The sequence below is a fragment of the Lathyrus oleraceus genome, chromosome 4 (genome assembly GCF_024323335.1).
Source record: "Lathyrus oleraceus cultivar Zhongwan6 chromosome 4, CAAS_Psat_ZW6_1.0, whole genome shotgun sequence".
Classification (NCBI taxonomy): Eukaryota; Viridiplantae; Streptophyta; class Magnoliopsida; order Fabales; family Fabaceae; genus Lathyrus; species Lathyrus oleraceus.
In genome coordinates, this window is record NC_066582.1 from 183,100,082 (window position 1) to 183,109,175 (window position 9,094).

A 9,094-nucleotide genomic window follows, 5' to 3' on the forward strand; every position below is an offset into this window, starting at 1 on the left:
ACAGTAAAACTATCCGCAATGGATACTTCGGATAAAAATCCGGACTCAGGCTGGGGAAAGAATGAACAAAATATCCCTGCGGGGGAAAATGCATGTATTGGGGAATATGCCAACACAGCAAAAGGCGAATCACAACAGAAACTCCGCTGGGGAAGATCTAAAAAGACTCTTCAGGGAAAGCAGCGGGATGAGGTGTTACCGGTTACTGGGTAACAAGCTCAATGAGACATGTGATCTGATCACCGGTATAAGGGTGAGAGAACAACAAGCTCAGGAAGAATGAATATCTAAGACCGGTATAAGGGTGAGAGATATCAATCAACCAAATCATCTGAGGAAGACCTGAAAAGATATATCTCAACTCAGGAAAATCTGACTCCACAGGGGACCGAGGTCATAATAGGGAGCAGAAGGAAGGAACACCAGAGATACCGGTTACTGGGTATATAATAGGTGACCAACCAAAGCGAGAATTGGGGAATATTCCCAAAACACTCATCATCCAAAAAGGAGGGCTGAAAAAGCAAACTCAACTTACAGGATGGACATTCGATTCCGCAAAGGGAATACGAATCTTACTCGAATGGGGAAGGACAGAAGGCTTCGACCAAAGAGTGCATGAGATATATTATCTATTGCCGTCAAAACGTAGATAATATACTCGCATGGAAGATTATCCACAACCGGTTACTGGGTTAATAAAGGATAAATCGACCGAGGCGTGAATTGGGGAATATTCCCAAGACACTCATCATCCAAAAGAGAGCAGAAAGCAAACTTGTTTACAGGATGGACATTCGATTCCGCAAAGGGAATACAAATCTTACTCGACTGGTGAAGGACAAAAGGCTTCGACCGAAGAGCGCATGGGATATATTATATATTGCCGTCAAAACGTAGATAATATACTCGAAAGGAAGGAACACCAGGGATACCGGTTACTGGGCATATAATAGGTGACCAACCAACGCGTGAATTGGGGAATATTCCCAAAACACTCATCATCCAAAAGAGAGCAGAAACGCAAACTTGTTTATAGGATGGACATTCGATTCCGCAAAGGGAATACGAATCTTACTCGAGTGGGGAAGGACAAAAGGCTTCGACCAGAGAGTGCATGAGATATACTATCTATTACCGTCAGAACGTAGATAGTATACTCGCATGGAAGATTATCCACAACCGGTTACTGGGTTAATAAAGGATAAATCAACCGAAAAAAGAAAAGGCATCGGGATACCAAAACTAGGTATATAATGATGACCAATTCAGGAGAGAAATAATCGTTACCAACAACAACAGGGTAGACGAAAGATGACTCTCCGGGGATAAATTGCGAGCACAAGGCAATTACCCAGGAAAAAGAGGGAATATCAACATCGAATACTGGATGAAGATAACCATCAAGGAGGGGATTACACCTACCGGATACTGGGTAAGAAACCACAGAAGAGTAACCGTCATCGACTAGGATGAACAACAAAGGTTAACTCTGCGAAGGGAGGAACATAGGGTTTACGACTACCGGTATAAGGGTAGAAAACCACAAACTCCGTTAGGGGAAGAAAGTGTAGGATTTACAACTACCGGATACTGGGTAGAAAACCACAAACTCCGCGGGGAGGGACAAAAAATGGGATTTACAACTACCGGATACTGGGTAGCAAACCACAAACTCCGCCGAGGATAAGGTGAATAATTACTGGTTACTGAGCAATTATTCATCTACCACAGGGAAACACCAGAGACAGTCACAAAAAGCCAATTTAGGATCAAACCAAAAAGGCAAACTGAATCAAGACTCATCCTAATGAGGATATAACTCAATAGGGGAAACCCATCCCAATATATGTGTTGGGAGGAAACGGAAACAACCGTCGTCCACGAGGATATACCTCAGTAGGGAAATGGCAGGAAAGATAAACACTTTCAGCTTACGGGGATGACTCTATATGGAGAGATCAGACACACACATCTGCTTGGGGAAATATGTATCACCAAATAGCAGGAGACAACAAACAACGATATATGGCAAAGAATGCAACATGAATATCTGAATGTTGTACTTATACATGTATATGCGTGATTTATGTTTGATGAATGCTGAAAAACAGACATATCTAACACACACAGGTCCAGGAATCAACCACCCGGTACTACATCTCAAGAGAGAAAGCCAGGATCACCAGAGAATATCCAATCTGCCGAGGATCAGAGACAACAACATCTCTGCAGGGATGAATCATCAGTCTCAGCTGGGAAAAAGCTCATTGTACAGGCAGAAACTGCCACAAAAGCAACTCTACAGGGGAATCAGAGATATCAAAAATCATAAAAATCTCTGCAGGGGAATGAACAACAATCATTCCGACTGTGAACCGGATCACGGCGCAAATAAGTTCAGCTGGGGAGACCACTCCGCCGAGGAAATCTAAAAAAGGAGGTGATGGATCCTTGTGGGGATACAACCACCAACCAGAAGCTCCCAAAGGTCAAACGAACCAAGAGCTCTCACCTGCTGAGGAGGAAGGAGGCTAAAATACCTTTACCATACACTCTGCTCGGGAGGAAAAACATAAATGGCTCCGGAGGAATCATCAGTCACAGCTGGAGAAAAGAGTTCATTGTGCAGGCAGAAACTGCCACAAGAGCAACTCTAATGGGAAATCCATCTGAGGGATATAAGAGGAATTGGTGATCCAACACCAAGTACCAAACTCACAAAGGAAGTCACACCTGCTGAGGAGAAAAGATCACACAAGTAGAATATGCCGCACAAGCAACTCTACTGGGGATCAGAGATACCAGGAAACAACCATATCTTTGCAGGGGGATAACATTATCATAGATAAGATTCAACACCAACAACTCCGCTAGGGATCTATCTGAGGAAGATAACATCCTCACAGATAAGATCCAACACACCAACAACTCCGCTGGGGATCTATCTGAGGAAGATAACATCATCATAGATAAGATCCAACACACCAACAACTCCGCTGGGGATCTATATGAGGAAACAACAATATCTCTGTTGGGGATAGCATCATCATAGATAAGATCCAACACACCAACAACTCCGCTGGGGATCTATCTGAGGAAACAATAATATCTCTGCTGGGGATAGCATCATCATAGATAAGATCCAACACACCAACAACTCCGTTGGGGATCTATCTGAGGAAATGAAGGAATCCGGGGATCAACCACCAAATACCGAACCTTCCAAAGAGGACACATCTGCTGAGGAGGGAAAACCACTGCTCTGCTGAAGGGAGGGGAGGTGAATAACCTCAACAAACACTCTACTTGGGGATGAAACCACAACAAAATTCTGGAGGAAGAGGATACAGTCATGCTAGGGATATAAACGAATGTCTTACCCTGTTGGAAATCATGCCACCCTTGGGAGAGCACTGAGGATCCCTTAAGTATCCTTTCGTCATTGTGAATGTTCACTTTGTTTAAAAAACAATTTGTGAAAAATTTGTTTATTTAAAACAATGATATTTTCTCAATTAAAACATGCAAAACATTTGTTGAATAGAAACAAATAAGAGTGAAAATAATTGGATAAAAGCTCAAATTTACTTGATGGAATGGTAGCCTGCAAATGGCAAGACTCCATAGATCTTTACAAATTTGAAATTGGTGATATATATTGGAAAAGGACTACATTGAACATAATGACCATTTCTCCACCAATTCCGAATTCGATGTATTCGAAGCTTTAGTTGAAGACGAATGAACAAGAATCCCTGACGGATGACAGATGTAGAACACAATCTTGTCAGGATGCAGTTACTTGCCAAATCCCTAAATTTTGCCTAGATTGCCCCAGGATGAGGTACTCAATCTAGCGGGATGCATATATTCATTTTTTCATGTCTCTAACTTTTGCCTGGATCGCCCTTTCGGGTTTTCAATCCACCGAGACGCTCTTTTTTGCCTAAGCCGCCCTTTCGGGTTTTCAACTTAGCGAGCCATTCTGTTTTTATTTTTAGGCGAAGTATTTCTTGACTGCATCTGAATTCACAGGACGAGTGAAATCCTCCCCATCCCTAGTCGTAAGTATCAAAGCACCGCCTGAAAAGGCTTTCTTAACAACATATGGACCCTCATAGTTTGGAGTCCACTTAACCCTGGAATCAGGCGTGAAAGACAAGACTTTCTTGAGCACGAGGTCACCTTCTCGGAACACACGAGGCTTGACCTTCTTATCAAAAGCTTTCTTCATTCTCTGTTGATATAATTGACCATGACACATGGCAGTCAATCTCTTTTCTTCTATCAGATTCAACTGGTCATAACGACTCTGAATCCATTCAGCATCAGTCAACTTGGCCTCCATCAAGAATCTCATTGATGGGATCTCCACCTCTACTGGGAGTACAGCCTCCATGCCATAAACAAGAGAGAAAGGGGTTGCCCCTATTGAAGTGCGGACAGATGTACGATATCCATGCAAAGCAAATTGCAGCATCTCATGCCAATCTTTGTACGTGACAACCATCTTCTGGATAATCTTCTTGATATTCTTATTAGCAGCTTCAACCGCCCCATTCATCTTGGGTCTATAAGGAGAAGAATTATGGTGTGCAATCTTGAACTCGCTACACAACTCTTTCATCATCTTGTTATTCAGATTAGATCCATTATCAGTAATGATCTTATCTGGCACACCATAACGGCATATGAGCTGATTCTTGATAAACTTCACGACCACCTACCTGGTCACACTTGCATATGACGCTGCCTCAACCCACTTGGTGAAGTAATCAATTGCTACGAGAATAAACCTGTGTCCATTGGACGCTTTCGGCTCTATCATGCCAATCATGTCAATTCCCCACATGTAGAAAGTCCATGGTGATGAAATCATATTCAGAAGTGTCGGAGGAATATGAATCTTATCCGCATAAATTTGACACTTATGGAATTTCTTCACATACTTACAACAGTCAGACTCCATTGTCAGCCAATAGTAGCCTGCTCTCAACATCTTTCTAGCCATGGCATGTCCATTGGAATGAGTACCAAATGAACCCTCATCGACCTCAGTCATCAACAGGTCTGCTTCATGTCTATCCACGCATCTGAGCAGAACCATGTCAAAATTTCTCTTATAAAGCACTTCTCCATTGAGGTAGAAACTACCTGACAATCTCCTTGTGCATCATATCATGAAACAAGGTAGTCATAGCTCGTTGATACGTGGTTCCGGCGTTCTTCAAACCGAAGGGCATCACTCGATAACAGAAAGTTCCCTAAGGTGTGATGAATGTCGTCTTCTCCATATCCTCGGGTGCCATCTTAATCTGGTTATATCCGGAAAATCCGTCCATAAATGAGAAGACATTGAATTTAGCTGTATTATCTACCAACATATCAATATGTGGTAGAGGAAAATCATCTTTCGGACTAGCTTTATTCAAGTCTCTATAATCCACACATATTGATAACATGAAACTATATCACATTTTTAGACTTGACTTAATTAAATTATATCGTTATTTGATTCAATTTATTTTATATTATTCGATATTACTCGGTATTTTCTTATTATTTATTTCAGGTATCATTATTTAAAGCACGTGTGAAAAAGAAAGAAGAGGGGTGCAAAAAGAGGATTTTCTAGGAAAAGCAGCAAGCTGAAGCACCAAAGCCCAGCCCACGTTTGGAACAAAGGAAATGGCTGTCACGACCGCCACAAGCACATGGCGATCGCCACGTCCTAATACCTAGGGTTACGACCGTAACACATAGTGTGACGGACGTCACACATTCCACTCCTATATTTTGGCCTTTACGTGCGTAACGCAGTGGACGTTTTCCCCTAAATTTTCTCATGCACGCTTTGAACCAGACTGAAGACCCATTCTAGGAAACGGTTATTTTGGGAGGTTAATATAAATAAACCTCACAAAAGCCAATTGAAGCTCTCTCTTCTCCGTTCAATTTTTCCAGCAATATTTTTCCAGCATTCTAATTTTCAAGCAATTTATTTTCTTTTCTTTTCTAGTTTAATTTCCGAAGCATACAGTTTATTTTCTCACGATAGTTTCTACACCGGAAATTATTGTGTAATTTTACTGGATCTAACCTTACGTTAGATCATAGTATTTTATTTCCTTGGTTTTACTTTCCTATCTGATTGAGAATTGTGAAGAACAAATCCAACCGACTTGTGGTGGAGTGTTCGAGCATCGAAGCTAGGAGATAAAATCCAGAATTCTAGTATTTTTCCAGGTTCATTAATTAATTAATTTATCGTTTTAATTTACATATGCTTTGTTCCGCTGTTTATATATATTGTTTGTTAGATATGGCCGTATTTATGCATGATTATTGTTTGTGCATGTTTATCATGTCTGGCTAATTAATTTAGATATCGGTATGTAAAGTAAGCGGAATAAAGGAATTCAAATTGAGTTGGTTTTAAATTTATTTCAAAATATAGTCACTCTTTTTCTGGTCTCAATTTATAGAGTTAATACCAAGGTTTTTGTACGAGAGTAAAAGACATAAAGAAGTTAAAATCAATAGAACGACGGTTTGAGTTTTTAACTGGACAGTGTAAATCAGGGCGAAAGCAATTTTTAAGGTTAATTAAATTCTAATCATTTTCAAAAATTATTTTTAACAAGTTAAATGTGAGGACGAGAGTTAAGCATTTAAGTTTAATCATATAATCTAAGTCAACAGAGTGAGAATTTGAGACGAGGGTGTTTAAACGGTTAGTATTTTCTCAAAAGAAGTTTCTATAGATTCTATTATTTTCAAAAAGTGATTTTAGATTTAACGAAATAGTGAGAGCGTGTGTTAAAATATAAAGTCATAGTCTAATTCAACAGAGCGAGAGTTTGAGGAAAAGACTTTTAATTAATAGTGTCTACTGAAAAGACTTATTTTAAAATTAAGAAAAAGACCAACGAAGATTTGATTCCCCAATTACGACGAACTACATACTGATATCCATATTATTTGATATTTTATCTAGATCCAAATTTAGTTTTACTTTTCCCCCTAATCATTAAAGTATCATCCGCCTTAGCTTTACGCAGTAACCCTAGAAAAACGGTAGATCGATTCATTAAGTCCCTGTGGGATCGATATCTTTTAAAACTACGCGATTAGACTATGCACTTGCCGTTAGTACCCCGATAGAATCATAAAGTCGCGATCAAGTTTTTGGCGCCGTTGCCGGGGATCTTTTATTTAGTCGATATCGTAACTCTTCTGTTACGCTGTAGAGACTAAGGCAATTTTTATTTTTTTCCCTTTTTCGTTGATCTGTATGCCACACACTCGCTCACAAGACGAGTCGTACTACTTACGAATCAACGACGTTGAACGATATCTCCGATTATTACGACGAATTTGGGAGTATCGTGCTAGAAACAATCTTCCTCCAATCGAAATTCCTGATCTCAAAAATCTCCGTCCTTTAACGATACCAGCGATGGCCGAACCAGCTCGTGCTCTTCGAGATTACGATGCTCCATTGTAGGATGAGCCGCATTCGAGTATTGCTCCACCCGCAATCGAAGAGAACAACTTCGAACTTAAACCTTCGTTGTTGCAGGCAGTGCAACAGAATCAATTTTCTGGAAATCCTACCGAGGATCCAAACCTTCATTTATCCGTATTTGTCCAATATGCTGACACTGTTAAAGCTAATGGTGTCACTTCAGAGGCAATTCGACTTCATCTTTTTCCTTTCTCGTTAAGAGATAAAGCAAGAAGATGGCTTCAGTCTCTTCCTTCCAACTTAGTCACCACATGGAATGAGTTGAAGAAAGTCTTTCTTTCCCGATATTTTCCTCCAAGCAAAACGGCTATGTTGAGGGCCCAGATAAATGGATTTAAGCAAAAAGATAACGAATCTCTTTTCGAAGCATGGGAAAGATGCAAGGACATGATGAGACTTTGTCCACACCATGGTTTAGAGGACTGGTTAGTAATTCACACCTTCTACAATGGTCTCTTGTACAACACAAGGTTAACAATAGACGCCGCCGCCGGTGGTGCGCTTATGGATAAACCTTACACCGACGCTTATCAACTTATCGAGAGCATGGCCCAAAATCATTATCAGTGGGGAAGCGACCGAACAATGGTAGAAAAACCTCAAACAAAAGGGTGTTGGTGTAAGCCCTAGAGGCCAATACTTTTGGTACTTGTATCGAATTATTTAAAGGCATTTTCTTTATTATGGTTGATTAATAAAGTCCCTAGAATAGATAGTCCGTTTAATGTATTAAGTGTGACTTAATCATGAGAACCCATTAAACATAAGGGCACTATTCTTAAAGTATCCGTAGTCGAGCTTTAATGTGAAGTGGGATAACGTTAAAGCATTAAGACTATTATGTTTGTAGACTGATGATCACATCTCATGGATCATGGATAAAGAGTTATCAAGTCTTAAACATAGGTATGAATATTAGGAGTAATATTTGTACCGGATTGACCCGCTATGAGAATACTATATAGAAAGTTATGCAAAGTGTCATAAGTTATTCTCATGGTGATAATAGTGTATACCACTCTTCGACCTGAAACCACTATGGATCCTAGATGTAGAGTTGAGTGCCTTATTACTGATCCAACGTTATCCGTAACTGGATGACCATAAAGACAGTTGATGAGTACTCCACAAAGCATGCTGAGGGACATGAGTGTCCTAGATGGAATTTGCCAATCCTGCGTAACAGGATAAATGTCTATGGGCCCAATATTGAACTGGACAAGGGTGACACGGTCTATACCTTGTGTTCAATATAGACATAAGGGCAAAGGGGTAATTATACACATAATTATTATCACAGGAGGTTTTGTCAGATCACATGACATTTTCGTGACTTGGGTAGCAGTGATGTGTTGCTAGATACCGCTCACTGTTTATTATGTTAAATGCGTGATTTAATATAATTGCCAACGCCGCGAAAACCTATAGGGTCACACACAAAGGACGGATTGATGAGAGATAGAATAATTAAGGAACATCGTAAGGTACGGTGCACTTAAGTGGAAACGAAATATGGTAAGGTACCAAATACTTAAGTGATTTTGGCATATTATGAGATATGGG

The 9,094-nt window shown here is 40.2% G+C and overlaps 1 pseudogene; it reads right to left on the reverse strand.

Annotated features, from left to right (window-relative positions):
• Window positions 1–7,847: 7,847 nt before the first annotated feature.
• Window positions 7,848–7,947, reverse strand: LOC127077990 (uncharacterized; annotated as a pseudogene).
• Window positions 7,948–9,094: the final 1,147 nt, after the last annotated feature.